The 20,503-nt window shown below is 38.7% G+C and overlaps 1 protein-coding gene across 2 annotated transcripts in view; it reads right to left on the bottom strand.

Moving 5' to 3' along the window:
• Nucleotides 1–7,886, bottom strand: part of CD36 (CD36 molecule (CD36 blood group)) — a 79,235-nt gene extending 71,349 nt beyond the window's left edge. Inside the window, exon 1 of one of the 2 annotated variants that reach the window (XM_045864806.2) lies at nt 7,729–7,886. The gene's annotated coding sequence lies outside the window, so the exon portion shown is untranslated. The remainder of the gene's footprint in view (nt 1–7,728) is intronic. The other variant, XM_045864802.3, reaches the window with a different exon arrangement.
• Between the last annotated feature and the right edge of the window lie 12,617 nt (nt 7,887–20,503).

Here is a 20,503-nt window from a genome sequence, read left to right on the forward strand (position 1 = left end):
ACCCAGGTTGGGAGAAGAATGGTGGATTGGGGAAGGGTGATGAAGGACATTTTGGTGCAAGTGTGTTATCTTACTTGAGAGTTAAACAATACAGGTCCAGGTGAAGAAAGTGGGAGAGGATAAAGGGAGCAAAGACATTTCTCCCCAAATACGTGTGTGTGTATGTACATACATAAGAAAACACACACGGACGTGATGGCTGGGTGGCTCTGTCTGTTAAGCCTCTGACTCTTGATTCCCACTCAGGTCATGAGATCGAGCGCCCGCCCTGCCACCCCCACCCCCCAACTGCCATCTCCCGTTGGGCTCTGCACTCAGCAGGGAGTCTGCTTGAGAGTCTCCCTCTCTGGCCCTTCACTCCGTGCTCTCGCTCTCTCTAAAACAATAAATAAATCTTTAAAAAAAGAAACACATGCTGAGGAAATATAGCGATTTTGAGAAGGCTTTAGTACATGGTATGGACTTTGGAAAGAAAAGACAAGATGCTAGAGGGACACAAATGACAACCTGAAGCCCTAATAAAACCCACGCCAGGCTGAGATGTGGGCCTGAATACCTAGGAATTCCTTCTCTCAGGAATTTCTCTTGAAAGCAATTTAGAGCTACTCAAGGATTTTAGGGAAGGCATACATAATAAAATTTAGGTTTAGGAAGATGGCTTTGGCACGATGTGGAGAATAGATTGGATAGAAAGCCAGAGGAAATCTTTTGAAATAACCCAGGCAGAAAATTACATGGTCTGAATTAAAGCAGTGGCTGGGGAGGAAGCAGTTGAGAAAGATGTCAGAAATATTTGGTAGAGATGGGGAGATATTTAGAAGGTAGCAGGAATAGCTCAGCTTTGCTGAATAATTAGGTAGGTAGAGGCCAAAAAAAAAAAAATAATCAAGAAAGAGTCCTACATTTCAGGCTCTAGGAACATGATGAAAGAAAAGAATGGAGAGAAAATAATAGGACTAGATGTGGGCATGCGAAGAGGTTGGGTCTACGCCATTTTCACCAAACTAGCTGCAAGATCCTGGGCCAGGTTCTTTTTTTTTTTTTTCCTTTTTTTTTTTTTTTTAAATTATTTATTTGACAGAGAGAGAGAGACACGGCGAGAGAGGGAACACAAGCAGGGGGAGTGGGAGAGGGCGAAGCAGGCTTCCCACCGAGCAGGGAGCCCGATGCGGGGCTTGATCCCAGGACCCTGGGATCATGACCTGAGCCGAAGGCAGACGCTTAACGACTAAGCCACCCAGGCGCCCCTTGGGCCAGGTTCTTAATCTCTGTTTACTCATTCTTAAAATGAGGATAACACTACCAATGTCTAAATTATTGTGAGAAATAACAGTTAATCCTTCTAAGCACTCATCATGTAGAAGGCACTTGTGTAAGTATCTTACGTGCAGGAACTTGCTGACTTTGAGCAATCGATTATCCCCATTGTATGGATGAAGCACAGAGAGGTTTACCAACTTTGCCAGGGTCACAGAGCTGGGAAGTGACAGATCCAAATTTCAAACCTTTTCAGTCTGACTACAGAGAGGGTATTTCTGCCAATGGTTTACAATGCCTCTCGTTAAATACTGATCATTTTACATCATTATTATCCGAGTGGTTATAATTTCTGGTTTCACTGGCAGGATATAATTACTTATTTAACTTATTCATTTGTTTAAAAAGTGTTGTGGGGGATGAGAGGGATGGGATGGCTGGGTGATAGACATTGGGGAGGGTATGTGCTATGGTGAGCGCTGTGAATTGTGTAAGACTGTTGAATCACAGACCTGTACCTCTGAAACAAATAATATAACAACATATAGCACTATACGTTAAAAAAAAAAAAAAAAAAGAAGAAGATAGCAGGAGAGGAAGAATGAAGGGGGGGCAATCAGAGGGGGAGACGAACCATGAGAGACGATGGACTCTGAGAAACAAACTGAGGGTTCTAGAGAGGAGGAGGGTGGGGGGATGGGTTAGCCTGGTGATGGGTATTAAAGAGGGCACGTTCTGCATGGAGCACTGGGTGTTATACGCAAACAATGAATCATGGAACACTACATCAAAAACTAATGATGTAATGTATGGGGACTAACATAATAAAATTTAAAAGAAGTGTTTGCAGAATCTATGTATGTATATACATTTTACTCAATACTAGGATCTAGCCATAGTAAGTGACACACTTATCTTGGGATGCTTTCAGTTTAATTTTGAACATAAAATGTACATCATGAAATAGAAGACAAAATTATGTTTTTAAAGGGGTCAGATACTATCAACATAAGATACAAAGCGTCCACATCGAGACCTTGACCGGCAGGCACTGGGGGCCATAAGATAGAGATTTGGCTCTTGAACATATAGATTATTGGTGAAATGAAAAAACTGATAAGGTTACTTAGTAAGTGTTGATGGGGAAGGGGGCCCTAAAAACACTGAAGATTCACGAGGAAACGGGACCATCACTTCAATGCCTATTAGGCAATGGCATAAAAAGCTCCTTTAACTTCTATGGGCCTCGGAGTCCTCACTTGTAAAAATCAGTGGACCTTGGTTTAAGAGTATGCTAAGAACTCTTCCCACTTCTAATGTTTGCAGCTTTTGCTGTGAACAAATGTGAACATTGGGAGGCTGCCGAACGTCAACTTCTAGCTTTAAACCTCAGAAAAAAGCCAAGCTTCATAGCTGTCGCTCTGCCATGGTAAATAATTAGTAAGTCGTTTTCTTTTCACAAAAGACCATTCAGTGAGTTTCAGTTGCTTTTATTTATTCTACAGAATTTCAGCTTCAGAAATGTTCTTGCGGTTACTATGTACAGAAGTTGTGCATGGGAGATTTGAGAGAGAAAAACAAAATGGCATCTCTATTACTTAAGAGGAATATTAATGGGGTAGAGAAGATAATGGGCATAATCACAGGAAGCTTCCTGAAGTTTGCCTCTTAGTACGAGGATTTACCTTTCTCCTTGCCTAATCCTTTTTATCCCCCCCTGACTTCATCGGGTAAAACATAAAACGTCACTGAATTATCGTAATAGGAGTGCAGGATAAGGATGCAATACAGAGGTTTGGAAAACTGAAGGAAGAAACTTTGCAAGACACTCTCAGTGTGGTCCCGGAGGAAGCCTGACCAGGGAACTGAGGAAGACGACAGATGATAACCATGCCTCTGCCACCAGCTGGCCATTCCTTCCACCCCCCGGGGAGGATTCTGGGGTTCTGTGTGACTAGGCTAGCAAACAACAGCTACTCTACTCGCTGTGGTTTCCCATTAAGCGTGTGAGAAGCGGAGAAATCACGATCTATACCTGGGGCCAGCTTAACAAATCTTGAAGATTACCATTGGACCCTGAGTAGAACAGAACAGACAGATCTAGGAGGATTTCTCCAGCTTTGTCCAAAACTGGGCACATGTAGTAAAGACATCTCAGAGACCGAAAGCAGAAGCAAGCACATCTAAGCTTTGCACACAGACGGGGGTGGGGGGATGACTAAGAAATCAGTGATATTCGGTGAAATAAATGAGCTTCGTGGACTTGACCCACGGGAGATCATCAGTGTGAATTTACACACTTAGTGTTATGTGAATTACAGAATATTTGTGTATTACATTTTATAATTACATTTTTAATAGATGATCTATCCTGTATGACAAAATAACAAAAACAAACCCCCAGGCATGCTGGGAAGGGCAGGGTGGTGCTCGTTGTTGTAATGTTCCATGAAACTTCCTACCTAAGGATTTCGCACACAAAACACTGCACAGATCTATCGCTTTATGGTAGAGATTTGTACTAAGTTGGATATTTTTTTTAAAGAGCACTAAGCCTAAGAGATGCATTTAAATGCTTAAATGATGAAAACTTCTGAAAATTTTAGAGCGCTTAGTGGAAGGTGAACATTTTGGGTTAGGAAAGACTTAGCCATAATACTTTTGAATAAATGAGTAACATCTAGCTACGGAGTGCTTACTATGTGTCAGACACTGGGCAGTGCTGATGCTCAGTTACAAATGACCCCTGCCTCCATGGAGCCGACAGCCCAGCCAAAGGGCCAACTCGGAGGGCACAGTGAAAGTCTTCTCTCCCTTCATTGCACTTATCACCGCTTGTGTCCTCCTGCCCTGTAATTGCCCCTCCACATGTCTGCTGAGATCTAACTTTTGACCAAGCGGCTCTGAAAAGGAGGCAGCTCCTAGAAACTAGAAGTCTCCATAGAAACTAGACGTCTTTCCCTTCCCCTCCAAGAGACTGAGCTAAGATTTAGAGGAGTGTTGGTTCTCCATTTCAGACGAAACAGTTCAACAAAAAGTAACCCCAAGGAGCTATTAAGCAGTGAGAGTGCACACTCAGTTATGTGATCATATTCCGGAGGGGTTTCCATGTGCTTTCCGTTAGTTACTCAGCATTTTAAGAATGCAATGTTCATTTGTAGGGGCAATGACAAGAAGTTAAGAGCGGTCAAAGGAAGCAATTCTGCCCAGTATCTTCTTTCTAGTTCTGTCAATTTAACAGTCACCCGTCCAGCCTATCTTCTTCAGGAGATGGATGGTTCATTAAGGGGTCTGTTTGTGTGCATGGTGGGGAAAGTGTCCACAAAATCATCCTACGTCTTTATCATTTACTAAGTTAACAGGTTTTTTTAAACTTTCATCAAAAGGTTTCATTCCATACAAACAAGATTTAGAACAAGCACCTGGGGAAAAAAAAAAAAAGCACAAGCACCTGAAAAAAAGATTCTGGATCCTTACAAACGTCCAGCACCATATGGTTAATCATGTTGTTTAGAGCCTACAACAGTCTGACACATAGTAAATGCTCATATGTATATTTTAACGAATGCATCAATGAATAAGTGATTCAGAGTAGTTGATTCCACTGGGCTTGCTGTTTTAGGGTTCACTCTTAAAGTAAGAATACTTGTTGAAAAGATCCCTCTCACTTACTGCAAATTTATGGCTGCTCTAAGAAGATACTGTGTTAAGGGTCCACGCTATGAAACCCCTGTCCTGAATAAATTAACTTCGATTACTTCATTTCTAAAACTTCCTAGATTGAGATGGAAGAAGGACACTTTACAATGGCATCTGTTACATTTCAAATAGAGTAATAATGAAATTCCAGAATAGGACAAGATGAGGCTCCACATGAATATTGTTTAGACTGTGCCCTTAATTTTTTAAAACTAGGACGTGACTGCTAATATCCTTTCTGATGTCCTAACAATCAAAGTGGGAGGAACAGAACATTTATATTTGGAAGATTTAATGAGAAAAACAACATTAAGAGATGAAACTGTGTTTTAAAGCACTGTTCTTATTCCACTTTTAAACTTTACGAGCACTAAACGAAGAACAATGCTTTTCTATTTGGGGACACTCTGGACTCCTTAATGAATGTAGCCAAGCTGTTTGCTATGCCCCTCAATAATGCTTGCCAATTTTCTGTCATTTCCTCTTTCAGATGATAGTGTTTGTGTGACAAAGGTCTCCAAGTATATTTCAAAACATTTTAAACAATTTAACAATGTACCACCAAGCACCTTCTTTAAAGTGTTACTCAATTTCCGCACAGTTAAATTCGTCAGAAGACACAAAACAGAATCCACCTTACCAACCTTCATAAAGAAATGGCTAGAAAGTTCACTGGGAAACCAGTGGTATACTCACTGCCTTTTGTAAAAGAAAAAATTTTTTAGTGGCTTAGCTTCTGCACTTTGCTACAATACAACAAACAGTAACACTATTTATAAATCTATGTTTCTTTCTATATTCTCATGCACTTATGCTAGTTTAAGTCTGTTTCCTTTTTCCTGACAAACAGTTCATTGTTTATGATGGAGAGAATCACTCAACCCAGCAGAATTTAAGATTCCAGGAACCGGAAGAAAACACAGGGTCACTTCACCTGCAGTCACCTCCCCCTTCCTCACTTGAGACTGCTTCTTTTAGGCTGCAGGAAAGTGGTGATACACTTTGCAGTTTCATCCAGAGAGCAATCAAAAAACATAACCAACGGACCAATAAAAGACATTTTCCCTTGTCATTCATTTTAAAGCATTTCTTTTGAATTTCAGAATTCTATGAAGCTTCGTTTATAAATACTAAGAATATTAAATTCTTTAATGAGTAATCTTAGTCATTTGTGCTAAAAGCAAAATTAGCCATAGTCACATCATCATCAGTAGATTATTATGTATATCTTCACTCTAAGAAAAACATATTTGTCCATTTACTGACCTACTCTGCAGTCTTATATGGTCTTTACCACTGATTTGTTAGCCACATTATGCACCTCCCCCACCTTGTATTTTCCTCCCACTTCTGCCTGACAGTGATTCTTCTGAGTTCAAGAGCTTACCTTTTCCCAGGTGAAAATTGTTTTATTATCCTCAAGTGTTTGCTTTCTTTCTCAAACTCTCGGAACGGTTAGCAGCAAAATTGTCATTGTCCTTTACAAAAGGATCGGATTCCAAATAATTAGTGTTTGTTTGCGTTGTACATCATTTGAAAACATTTCTCCTTTCCTTGTCAGGATTACAGGAGTCTCATGTATTGCCCTACAAATCCCACTTTCATTATTTAGTCAGGTGTACCTGAGAACAAGACAGGTTGCCTATTTCTCTTCATCTGATCCACGTCCCACCGGAGTTGTGAGTTCTCACTCAGGGAGTGAACAAGAAGTTAACACTTTTGTAAGCATCAGCCCAAAATGCTCTCCCCAGAATTCAGCACAGCTCCAAGCAACCATTTCCCCAAAGAATAAAAGGAAATGATCTTCTTTAAGGGTAAAGAATTCTACCCAATTCCTTTTGAGACTTTATAAAATAGCATGGGGTGTCAGAAGGGACTGTTTTTAAATCAGCACCTGGTTTTGTCTGTAAGCTAAGTATGTCCTTAAGTTTCCTTTCTGCGTAAGTCACTCCTCTATCATTCTCTGCAGTGTTCTCTGAGCTTATACAGACATACTATGAAACAACCCAGGTAACAAAGTTCTGCTATGTGACAAAACCCCCTCCCTCCAAAATAAGATATCTGGTGCCCAGTCAGTACAATCTGTATGATCACCAGTGATCAGTAAGTATATATATGGAAAGATTTTTTTTTCTTTTTTTCCTTCTAAGAGTCGGCCTATTAAAAGGATTGGATCTTTTAAATTATTTCTTAAATATACTTGTTAGTCTTGACAGTGTGTCAAAAAACATTTTCAGAGTCCCATGAACAAAGGTCATTCAACCTCTAGTCTCATTTAAAAAAAGTTTTTCCAATTTGGCAGAGAAAAATTTAATTGGCCAGATTTTTAGAGTGTCCTTTTCACAAGAATAGTATTTTTTAAAGCCTAGAAGAAGGTATACAGAAATTAAAATAAGATAACTCAGAGTAGATTGGGACAAGCCATATCAACTTAGAGAATCTGAAGGAATAAGATTTCCGGTAAAATCATCATTTTTGAAATAAGAAATTTACATTTTCTGATACTTTCCAAGTCAAAGCCATGAAAATGTGCAAATGGAAATATCATAGGATGAATTTGGAGACTAGTGGAAATGTTACAATTAAGTGTCATTTAGTGTCTATTTAGTTGAAAGCTTACAAATGTTAAAAGAAGCATCCTAAATTATTACAACAGGTAATATGATCTTCCTAAAGATCAAAAATGATAGTTATTAATATTTACTAGATGATAACCCATCCACAACAAAGACACTTACAGCCACACCCCTAAGTAAAAATAATTTTGCTCACCAACTTCTGGAGGAGCTTGCTTGCCTAGATGTAGGATCAGAAGTCTGGCTTCAGAGACACTGTTGTAGGAGGAGACGCAGAAAATAAACACATGATTTCCACAGCACAGCAGCTGAGGACTCAAAAATGAGGCACGGGGTCTTGACCATTCATCTGTCTTTAAGGTTATCCTGACATCTGAAAGCCATTGACATCCTGAGCCTTCCAGCACTTTAAGCGCATGCCTAACACGAGATAAATATAGATCCCTGACACCTGAGCCAGATGGAATGAAAGTTAACTTGAAAAATCTCATTCATTTTGTGTTTCAGTTGAGGAAAATAAAACTTTTAATCCCTTTCCTATTAAAACCTTTTATGCCCCTTAAAAAAAAAGTTTCTGTGCTTATGAAACATGAGAAATCAAATAATCATTAGTAATCAATTTGCTTCTCTCCAGATTTACCATTTGTTATGACAAAGTCTCCTTTCTCGTTGAAGTATAAAAGAAACATAATAGTGAATATTAAGAATTATTTACTCAACTTTTTTTTAAGTAACTTATGCAGGTCAGTCCATAAATGTAAATATCTATTTGGTAAACTTTCTGGTATCTTTTCTCTTCTAAGGTGGAGGGGTAATTTGGTCCTGTTTTGTTTGTCTCAGTGAGAGAAAGCCTCATGCATTGCCACGTGCTTTGGTTTAGGTTAATCTTTTGGTAGAGTTGTATAATGTAGTGGATTGAAATTGAATTTTGCTTAGTACTATTTGTAAACATATAAATAAGGTTACCTTTGGCCTGAGAAGCTATGATTAAAGTTATTACTCTGACAATATGATGGCAAAATTTCTAACAATAAATCACTTCCTAGGATTTGTAATTTAAGAATCTCTAATTTTATATTAGAACAAAGTGAGCAGGGGAACTAGAAAAGTCACACTGCTCTCCTTAGATTTTGAGGTACTAAATATTTTCAGTCAATAGTATGTGTTTTACTGAATGGCATTAGAGAAAAATAATGGATTTTGGGTTACCACTTTCTAAATGATGCAGGCCTGTAACTAGCAGCACCTAACATCCAGAAAGGAGAATGGTTCTTTTTTCCAATGACTGAAACCAGTATTTTTGTATTTGAATAATAAGTCCCATGTTTTGAGCACTGTCTATCTTCTTGGCACTTTGCTAAGTAGATATCATATAATCTCATTCTCTTTTCCCATTCCAAAAAAATCCTTTCAAATCAAGTTAATATTTTTAGGTCCCATTTGCAGAAAAGAAGCCTAGAACTTAAAAGGGTAAATACTGACAGTGGACCTATGGCTAATAAGTGACTCATAGGAGAGTCTATCTCATGTAATTTTGACTTGAAAGTATGTTTCTTTCCCATCATGCAATATAGTTACAGGTTAAAAATGAGTTTCTTCCATGCTTTATCTCTACCAGATTAGCCAACCTATGAGTAATACCCAGGCTTCTTCAATTTTTTTAGTTTAAAACAAAGTTAGAGAAAGTACAGAAACGGTCCCTGTGGAGTATCGCTATGACACCAGGAAATGCCCAGAAGCATTATGTTCCCAGCACAAGGAAAAGATAGCTCTGGAAGGCACAATTCTAGCCAAAGATCTTTCTCATCTCTTGCATTTATGTTTTTCAGCTTGTCCTCATGAATTTGTATAAGCAGAGTTTGACCTGCTGGAGCCTGATGGCCACTTCTCAGCCATAACATCATGTCTGGCAGGTGGAGATTGGGCAACGGCCTAGAGGAGGGATAGCCACAGGGCAGAGAGTCAGCCAGTGAGCTTAGCGAACAAATACCAGGGAGATTTTGCATGAGAAGGGGGGTGGGGGGGGCCCATGTTCAACTATCATAGAATGTCAATGTCACCCTGTTCATTCAAAAAAATTATTTTTCCATGTGTGTAAAATGTCTATTATTTGACCTTATTAATAAAATATTTCATCAAAGAACTGAAAAGACAAAAAATCCAGTGAACTCAGGATCACACATATTTTCTATGAATCACAATGAATATCACAGGATGTCTCCAACACTCTAAGCACCATTATCTTTGAATATGGATTATGTCCTATAAATAAGAATAGGAAATCCTGAAATTCCTTTCCATGAATTACCTATTCATTGTCATTAACTTGTTCACTCCCTGCTAGGCACCAATTTATAAGCAGTGGGTGGTGAGAGAGAGGAAAGACTAGTGGTAGATTGAGTTTAAAAAAAAAAAAAGACTACAGGGGCACTTGGCTGGCTCAGTTGGTAGAGCATGTGACTCTTAATCTCAGGGTCATGAGTTCAAGCTCCACATTGGGTCTGGAGCCTACTTAAAATAAAAATTAAAAAAAGACTATGGCTCTGGGATAATGAACGAGGACAAGATCTCTGACCCCCTTCATCCAGAGAATCATCAGAAACTTTCTTCACCAACTATCTTTAAAATTAAACATTTCATCACAGAATGTCAGTTAAACCCAGGACTTCTCCCAACCCCCACAAATCAGTCACCTTTCAAGTGCTGATGAGCCTAAATTTTTGAACCAGACAAAACCAAAACATGTTTTTTGTTGCACACAAAAAGTTTTGTGGCAGAACTTTAAGGCATTCAAGTTGAACCAGTAATCCTGCTGTAAATAGCAGCTCTCACCAGCTGTTGATAGACTGTTCCTCACAAGACGCTATTATGGAATCCCCCATTTCATTGTGAAAATCTTTTCTCAAAACAAGCAGTTCATCTGTACGTATGCAAAACATCATCAATACAGTGGCGTTAAGAGGACTCATTTTCTGTCCTTCCCAACGCCTCCCAGTCCTGTGTCTCTGATGTCCCCAGGGTGCCATTCTTCTTCCAGATATCTTTCTTCTTCATCCAGCCAGCCTCTTCCAGTGGCCTTCATCAAGTATTGGTAACAGAATGGACTTCATCCTTAAGCATGCCATGATGAATGCGTATAGGACTTTTAAACTAATAATATGCCTTAAAAAATTCTCTTCAGAGAAATTCAAATTTTAAATCAAAGATCTGTCCCTCATTTTATATTTCTGTCCATTGTGTAAGAGTTAACAGTAAAGTGTTCTTGAATCCTTGGCTCTGTAACATAATAGGGAAGGAATAGTTTGTAGCCTTGTTGGGAAATTTTGGCATACACCCCTGTACACACTTGAAAACAATGAGAATATTCACCAAGACACTTCAACACATTAACCTTGCTACCCTGTTTTTAGGAAAAACGTATTTGGAAAACGCCCTTGGATTATTATCAGCTTGCTTAAAGTGTATATTCAGGGTCTGAAAGACAATTTTGGGCTTATTTGTAACAGATTCTATTAGTAGACTCCTCTTTACCAGGGTTTTCTATTTGTTTGGCTGTTGGTTGTTTGCATGGAATAAATAATTTCACTCAAAGACCTTCTTCATAAGGAGCATTTTCCTCAGGAGAGCTTGGATAAAGGCTTACTAGTAATCTCTTAACTTGCTCTCCTCAAATCTATACATGTGTGAAATGCCTTTAGTCTGAACATCAGCTTCAGGTAAAGTTTTTCTTACCATTTATTCTCAAAACTGACTCTAGGAGAGAATTCTAGCTCTATGTTTGTTATTCAAAAGTAACGAGGAAACATGGAAATCTATACTATTAAAAAAATCTAACAGAGTCGTTCTCTTTGCTTTTTTTTAAGTCTTTGAGGCCTCAAATTATTGCTAAATTTCATATCCTTATTTTTATCTCCCTTCCAATGTCATCTTCATTAGTCATAAAAGCTTTACCAAGAATTCGCATGAAATATTATAGCCCCAAAGCAGTGTTTTGAGTTGGATGGGTAGTCATTTAATCATTTATTAATCCAACAGCAAGATGCATTGAAATTCTGTTTCTGTGTACAGGATTGTGCTACTCCTTTGGGGAAAAATGCTTAATTAAGAGCCAGAGTTTGTGTTCTCAAGTATCTTATTGTTTATTGAAGGAAGACAAGCACCATTTAACAAATCATAATGTGTTACAATAAACTGGGGTAAGTAATGAAAGAACATGTCATTGCGGTAAGCTAAGCTGAATGGTCAGAGAGGTTTCTCTAATATACATACATATGTATAAATGTTATATATGTGTATGTGATCATATATGTATATGTGCATATAAATTGTAAGCATTTGTTTATATATGTACATGTGTGTGGATATGGATATATATCCATACATATCTATATATCTATATAAATACACATTACATAAGGAAGCCTATATATATGTAGGGAAGCCTCTCTGAACTTTCAGCTTAGCTTATCACAGTGTAACATTCCTTTTCAATTTATTCCAGTTTATCTCAGTTTATGATTATATATTATGATTTCTTAAATAATGCCTGGCTCTCTTCACAAAACAATAAGATACTTGGGAGCACAAACTTTGGCTTTTTATTTACCATTGATTTACAGACACACTAATATCTAAGAGTGAGTAGGTTGTTTTTTTTTTTTAAGATTTTATTTATTTATTTCACAGAGAGAGAGAGAGAGACGGTGAGAGAGGGAACACAAGCAGGGGGAGAGGGAGAGGGAGAAGCAGGCTTCCCACTGAGCAGGGAGCCCGATGCGGAGCTCGATCCCAGGACCCTGGGACCATGACCTGAGCCGAAGGCAGACGCTTAACGACTGAGCCACCCAGGTGCCCCTAAGAGTGAGTAGGTTTTAAGTGGCAAAGAATTTGGAAAGCATTCAAAGGTAAGAAGCCAGCAACTGTAAGCAGTCTGCCATGGACAGGAAGGAGCACAGAAGATTCAAGTCACTGAAAGCAGAGAGCAGAAGCCCGACATGGTTGGACAAGAGGATAGGGAAGAGTAATAAGAGATGATGCAGAAGAGTTAGGGAAGAGCCAGACATCATAAATACTTGCAGGGATTTATTCTAAGAACAGCGGGGAGCCTTTGAAAATTTTAATCCAGAGAGATACATGATCAAATCTGAATTACACTGGAAAAACAAACTCTGATAGCAGCATGGCTGCTGGGATTGAAGAGAGGTAAGAATGGAAGAATGGGTGTGGAAAAACCAGTAAGGCAGCTCTTACTAACTTGAATGGTAGCCTGACCTAAAGTGGATATAGGAAAAATGGGGGGAAAAAAAGAAAAACATATGGACTTACAAAAATATATTTAGAAGGTAAATTCAACAGAGTTTGGTGGTGGTGGTGGTTGTGGTATATGAGGAAAGGGGAAGAAGAATTAATTGAGGAAGTCTTTAAACTGAAGGTATTCCAGAAATCATTCTAGACACTAACATGCACACTACTCTTCAGATAACAGAAGACATGTAGCTCAGTGATTGGCACAGAGCTGATGCTGAAATATTTCTTGAATGACAGGTGGTATAAATGAATAAGTGAGTGAGTGGAATTAAGGACTTGTGAACAGGAGTGAACAGTTATATTGTGACATGTATCTTTGTTTGTTTGTTTAGGTTATCATAGGCAGTTTTCTCAAAGCTACCCCAAGGGGAGTCATAACACACCAAGTGATACCTCAGAGACCAGAAGGTCAGGGGGATTATCAATTCTCACAGAAGTATCCAGAAAGTCTGAAAGAACCCAGTGCTCAAAGGAAAGAAATTTAGTGACTAGGAGAAATTGTGCAAGACTCTTACACAGACTCTTGCACACATGTGGCTATGTGTCTAGAGCTTGTAATCTAATGGAAACTTGGGTCCCTCTGGACCAAGAGCAAATAATACCCACAGAACATAAAGTCCTCCTTCCAGCACAACAAAACAACAGGCTGGTAGCCAATTATGGTAGCAGCCAAGCAGATGTCCCACTGGTTTTTTTTTTTTTTTTTAATTCCTTATTTTTTTTTTATTCTTCTGTTAATCCCCATACATTACATCATTAGTTTTAGATGAAGTGTTCCATGATTCATTGTTTGTGCATAACACCCAGTGCTCCATGCAGAACGTGCCTTCCTCAATACCCACCACCCGGCCAACCCATCCTCCCACCCCCCTCCCCTCTAGAACCCTGTTAGTTTTTCAGAGTCCATTGTCTCTCATGGTTCGTCTACCCCTCCGATTTCCCCCGCTTCATTCTTCCCCTCCCGCTACCTTCTTCTTCTTCTTTTTTTTTTTCTTAACATATATTGCATTATTTGTTTCAGAGGTACAGATCTGAGATTCAACAGTCTTGCACAATTCACAGCGCTTACCAGAGCACATACCCTCCCCAGTGTCTATCACCCAGTCACCCCATCCCTCCCACCCCACCCCCCACTCCAACAACACTCAGTTTGTTTCCTGCGATTAAGAATTCCTCATATCAGTGAGATCATATGATACATGTCTTTCTCTGTTTGACTTATTTCGCTCAACATAATACCCTCCAGTTCCATCCACGTCATTGCAAATGGCAAGATTTCATTCTTTTTGATGGCTGCATAATATTCCATTGTATAGATATACCACTTCTTCTTTATCCATTCATCTGTCGATGGACATCTTGGCTCTTTCCACAGTTTGGCTATTGTTGTCCCACTGGTTTTTAAAACTAGACACAGAACCTTGGTTTGTTATAATTATTACTTCCACATTGTAGCATTTTCTGGGTATAATATTTTGTTTTGATGTTATCACGTACTAATCAGCAAATCATCAGGCAATTCTTAGTACTTTCTTGGTGTGTAGTTGTGCAAAGCAGTGTCTAGGGCACTATAGCTCTCTCCTCTTTTCTTTAAGAGAAATGGAAGGATGAAGTAGGACAGTCCTGAGGTCAATTAAAGGCTCTAACAAAGCTCTAGAATTAAGACCTCTAGTCTTTAGATCATGATTTGCAATGATTCCTTTTTTTCTGCATAATTTTTTTTCATGTAAAGATCAGACACCCATTTTCTTGGCTGTCCTTTTCCCATCCATGTTTGGGTTTCCCTTGCTCTGCCTGCATTCTCAAAGTAGGCATCTACGAAGGTCTAGGCCTATCCCTTCTTTTTCTCCTGTATCTTTTCTTCCTTGGCAACATATCCTACTCTGTGGGCTTAATTGAGCACCTCTGCAGTTAACCCCCAAATCTATTTTTATCCATAACTTCTATCCTACTAATACATTTAGTTAGCATTGTTGAGAATTCTCTACACACTAGTCAAATGTCTGTATTATCTCATGTGATTAAAACAAACAAACAAAAAACAACTTTGGGATAAAACTAATATTTACCACTTGACAAATTTAAATGGAAGTTTAGTAAAGTTAAGTTATTGCTTCATGGTTAGAGTGCTCCAGGTGGCCAGATATGGGTCCGGCTCTCCATGGATCCAGCTCTTGAGCTGGGAGACATCGCTGTGCTTGACTCGCTGTGGTATAATTGCATCTCCCACTTCTGGGGACATCTCTACTCCGCTGCCTTAAACACATGTCTCCGCCTCCATATCTCTGAGGCTGTGTTCCCGATCTCTGCACCATTATATCACTGTTCTTTCTGTCACCCAGCCTGAAACTGTTTCCCATGCACCCAATCATCTTCCAATTCCTAACAGTTCTAATTTCACCATGAATCTTCTATTTGTCTCCTGTGTATTATTTTCACTGCCTCTACCTAAGTCAGGTTTTTTTTTTTTTTTACTTTTTTAAAAAAGATTTATTTATTTGAGAGAGCAGGAGAGAGAAAGCGAGATACTTTTCCAGATAAGTAATTATATTCATATGTAGAAAAAAGGTTTTATTTCTTCCTTTCACATTTTTATGCTTCTATTTGCTTTCTTTTTTATTTTTTTATTTTATTATGTTATGTTAATCACCATACATTACATCAAAAAAGAAGAAGAAGGTAGCAGGAGGGGAAGAATGAAGCGGGGGAAATCGGAGGGGTAGACGAACCATGAGAGACAATGGACTCTGAAAAACAAACAGGGTTCTAGAGGGGAGGGGGGTGGGAGGATGGGTTAGCCTGGTGGTGGGTATTGAGGAGGGCACGTTCTGCATGGAGCACTGGGTGTTATGCACAAACAATGAATCATGGAACACTTCATCTAAAACTAATGATGTAATGTATGGGGATTAACAGAAGAATTAAAAAATAAATAAATAAATAAATAATTAAAAAAAAAAAATTCTAAGTCAGGTTTTGATTCCAATGTACCTTGTTCACTGCCCTGGTCTCCTAATTGATTTTCCTGCATGCAGAATCAGTGCCTTCTCATTTCTCCTTTCCACTGCTTGCAGATTAATCTTCCAAAAATACAAATTAGTTTTTATGACTTATTTATTTAAAATAAAACATTAATTGTACCCATAGCCCAGAGAATGGACTTTAAACTCCTTAGACCACTGTTGAAGGCCCTCAGCTGTCATTTCTATTCCTGTGTGAAGTCCATTCTTCAGTGAAATGGTCCCTGCATTCTCACCTTGCATTTTCCACCGCTTCAAATTTTTCCTCTGTGTAGAAGTCTGAAAGCTCTACGTAAATGTTACTCTTCAAATTCAATGATCTTTAACATGGTGTGTACACTTGAAGCTTTAAAAAATATATAACAGGGCGCCTGGGTGGCTCAGTTGGTTTGCGACTGCCTTCGGCTCAGGTCATGATCCTGGAGTCCCTGGATCGAGTCCCGCATCGGGCTCCCTGCTCAGCGAGGAGCCTGCTTCTCCCTCTCCCGCTCCCCCTGCTTGTGTTCCCTCTCTCGCTGTGTCTTTCTCTGTCAAATAAATAAATAAAATCTTTAAAATATATATATATAACATGCTTAATTTCCATCCCAGACAAATTAAATCAGAATTAATGGATACTTCCATGTTTAAAAATTACTATTAGTGCTACTATTAGCCCAGAGTTACTTTTTGCAAATGAAAACAATCCCTTCTTCAAGACACTCCCCTGCACTCTATAAGAAAACTGCCATGTATATTTATATTTATTTATATTATATATCTTACACTATACAATTTATATTATATCATTTATCACATATATATAATTTATGACATATACAGTAATAATGACACCCTTTAGTATTGTTCATTGTACAAGCATTACCATATTTAGCAGCCCATGGTAGTCCGGCTTCAAAATTCAGTGAAAACCTCTCCTTTCTGTCTTGTCTTAGTCAATTCCCCTTAGCATAAGCTTTTCCTGTGTTGACCTCCCATAGTATCGTATATGAGGTTTTACTTCCCTGTAAACTTAAATCTTATTTTATCGTACTTAACATACATATTTAATCTCTTTGATGACATGGAGGGCTTTTTTTCATTTAATTTAATCCACAGTCCCTAGATACTAACCAATTGTTTAATAAAGGGATTTAATATGAATCATAGTTTTAAAGTTTTTTTTTTTTTTTTTTTTTTTATTCATGAGAGACAGAGCGAGAGAGAAAGGCAGAGGGAGAAGCAGGCTCCCAAGGAGCAGGGAGCCCGATGCGGGACTCGATCCCAGGACCCTGAGATCATGACCTGAGCCGAAGGCAGACACTTAACCATCTGAGCCACCCAGGTGCCCCTGAATCATAGTTTTAGAAAGAAAGATCTCTGGTTGGCAAATGTATCTTTAATGTCCCCCCTTTTTTTATTGTATCTGTTTCTAAAAGTTATTTAAAACAATAAACAACATAAAATCCATGGAGACATGAAATGAATAACAAAGACAACCATGAAGGAGGGGCAATGGATTTATCTCAAAACCCTACCTGAGGAATGTTAGTTCACTCAAAGCCAAGTTTGGTGTCCCCTGGTGGCCAGGCCCACAATGGAGCTCTGATATATGTCAAAGCTCTCATCATAAAAGAAAACAGCAGTCCTTCAGTAGACCTAAAATTTCATGTACTCTAAGTTAACTCAGTTAAGTAGATCTTTTTGAGATAGACATTAAAAGGCACAGCGTCTTCAAAGAATTCTAACAAAAGGTTCAGAAGTAGAAAATATCTTCATAGATTCAGAATCTAAAAGGCCTCATATGGGGGCTCCTGGCTGGCTCAGTTGGTAGAGCATGTGACTCTTGCTCTTGAGGTCACGAGTTTGAGCCCCACATTGAGTGTAGAGCCTACTTAAAATAAATACATAAATAAAAAAGACCTCATATGCTTTTGATGTTAATCACTTCTTCATGCTTATCTCTTACTATGCTCCATTTCATGGAGTCTGCTCAAACCATACTGGCCTTCCTGGAACAGGCCAAACTCTATCTGGACCTTCCATGGTTGTTTCCTCTACTTAAACTCCCTTCTCCCAGATGTTTCTGTGCTGGTGCTGCTCCCTCTCTTCCTTCAGCTTCTCTGCTCAAATGTTACCTCTCTTGGGGCCAACGTATGTATGTGTGTATGTATGTATGTATGTATTTATATTACGTTAATCACCATACATTACATCATTAGTTTTTGATCTAGTGTTCTATGAGTCAATGAACAATCTCTCATCATATTCTATCTTCTAAGTCCTCTTTATTCCATTTATTATGTTACTTGATTTTATCAAATATCTGTTTGGTATTTTTTAAGTTTTTAATATACTATATGAAAATAGATGTTCCTCGAGGCCAGGGAATTTCCACTGTCTTGTTCACTGCCATAGTCCATACTGCTTAGAAGACTATCCAGCACACAGAAAGAAGGCATACTGGAAAAATTTATTAACAAGTTAAGTAAACTATTTGTCATATATTTATTTATTTATTAAAGATTTTATTTATTTGAGAGAGAGAATGAGAGAGAGAGAGCACATGAGAGGGGGGAGGGTCAGAGAGAGAAGCAGACTCCCCGCCGAGCAGGGAGCCCGATGCGGGACTCGATCCCGGGACTCCAGGATCATGACCTGAGCCAAAGGCAGTCGCTTAACCAACTGAGCCCCCCAGCGCCCTATTTGTCATATATTTATTTATTACATTAACCCACAACCAAAATGTTTGAGATTTAACATTGAACCTTAAGTCCATGAAAGGATTTCTATGGGGGATAGAATATTTATAAGTCAAGAAATAGCTTCCAGGTTTGTTTGTTTTTTTGTTTTTCAGAAAATGATGAGAAGTAATAGCAACAAAACAAAAATACCCTTAATGAATTAGTTCACTATTGCTTCATAACACATTACCACAAACTTAGTGGCTTAAAACAATACCCATTTATTAGCTCACAGTTCTGTGGATTTCAAAAGTCTGGGCACGGGCTGGCTGAATTCTCTTCTGAGAGTCTTACATGGCTGAAATCAAGGCTTTTGTTGGGCTACATTCTCAGTTAAGGCTTGGGGTTATCTTCTACACTCATGTGTTTCTTGGAAAAAAATGAGTTCCTTGTGGTGTAGGACTGAAGCTCATGCTTCCTTGCTTGCTGTTGGCCAGGGGTTGTCCTCAGCTACTAGAGGTGTCCTCAGGCCCTAGCGGTATGTGGACCTCTCGCAACACAGTAATTTTCTTGAAAGCCAGCAAGACAATCTCTCACACTTGAAATCTCTGTCCTCTTTTAAGACCTCCCCCTCTGGTTGACTCCCTTCAATTTTGCAATAAAATACACTGTCATCACTGGAGTGAAAAATGAAATATAGACATTCCCACTTATTCTCAAGGGCAGGAAATCATAAAAGGTGTGTGTATCAGGACCAGGAATAATGGGGGCCATTATGGAATTCTGTCTACCACATCTAATATGCTCTTATTCTAAATAAAGTCCAACAAAAGTTGTTAACTATTCACATTCAGAAGGTTGATAGAGAAATCACTGTTTACCTCATTATTGTTATATTTGTTGTGGTGATCTGTGATCAGTGATCTTTGATGTTATCATTGTAATTGTTTTGAGGTGTCACAAACTGTGCCATATAAAACACCAAACTTGTTAAATCTTGTACGTGTTCTGACTATTTCAAGGGCCAGCTGTTTCTGGTCTCTTTCCCTTGCAGGGGCACCCCTGTTCCCTGAGACACAACAATATTGAAATTAGACCAGTCAATAACCCTACTCACAATCACAGATTTCAAGATATACTACAAAGGTATCATGATTGAAACAGTATGGTACTAGTACAAAAATAGACATAGATCAATGGGATAGGATAGAGAGCCCAGAAATAGACCCACACTTATAAGGCCAATTAAGCTACAATGAAATAGGGAAGAATATACAATGGGGAAAAGATAGTCTTTTCAATACATCATGTTGAGAAAACTGCTACATGCAAAAAAAATGAAACTGGATCACTTTCTTATACCATAACCAAAAATAAATTCAAAATGAATTAAAGACATAAATGTGAGACCTGAAACCATAGAACTCCTGAAAGAAAAATAGGCAGGGATGCCTGGGTGGCTCAGTCACTAAGCCTCTGCCTTCGGCTCAGGTCATGACCCCGGGGTCCTAGGATGGAGCCCCGCGTTGGGCTCCCTGCTCAGCGGGAAACCTGCTTCTCCCTCTCCCACTCCCCCTGCTTGTGTTCCCTCTCTCGCTGTGTCTCTCTCTGTCAAATAAATAAAATCTTGAAAAAAAATAGGCAGTAATCTCTTGGGCAAGAGCTTTAACAACATATTTACAGATATGTCTCCTCAGGTAAGGGAAACAAAAGCAAAAATAAACAAATGGAACCATTTCAAAATAAAAAGCCTTTGCACAGCAAAGGAAACCATCAACAACAACAACAAAAAGGCAAACTAGTGAATGGGACAAGTTATTTGCAAATGGTATAGCCAATAAGTGGTTAACGTCTAAAATGTATAAATAACTTATACAACACCAAAAAACCCACAAATCTTATTAAAAAATGAGAATACTTGAATAGACTTTTTTTTTTCCAAAGAAGATATACAGATGGACAACAGACACATTTTTTTTTA

Source organism: Mirounga angustirostris, unplaced genomic scaffold (assembly GCF_029215605.1).
Source record: "Mirounga angustirostris isolate CCGP_5_RB_7025 unplaced genomic scaffold, mMirAng1.0.hap1 SCAF_12, whole genome shotgun sequence".
NCBI classification, from domain to species: domain Eukaryota; kingdom Metazoa; phylum Chordata; class Mammalia; order Carnivora; family Phocidae; genus Mirounga; species Mirounga angustirostris.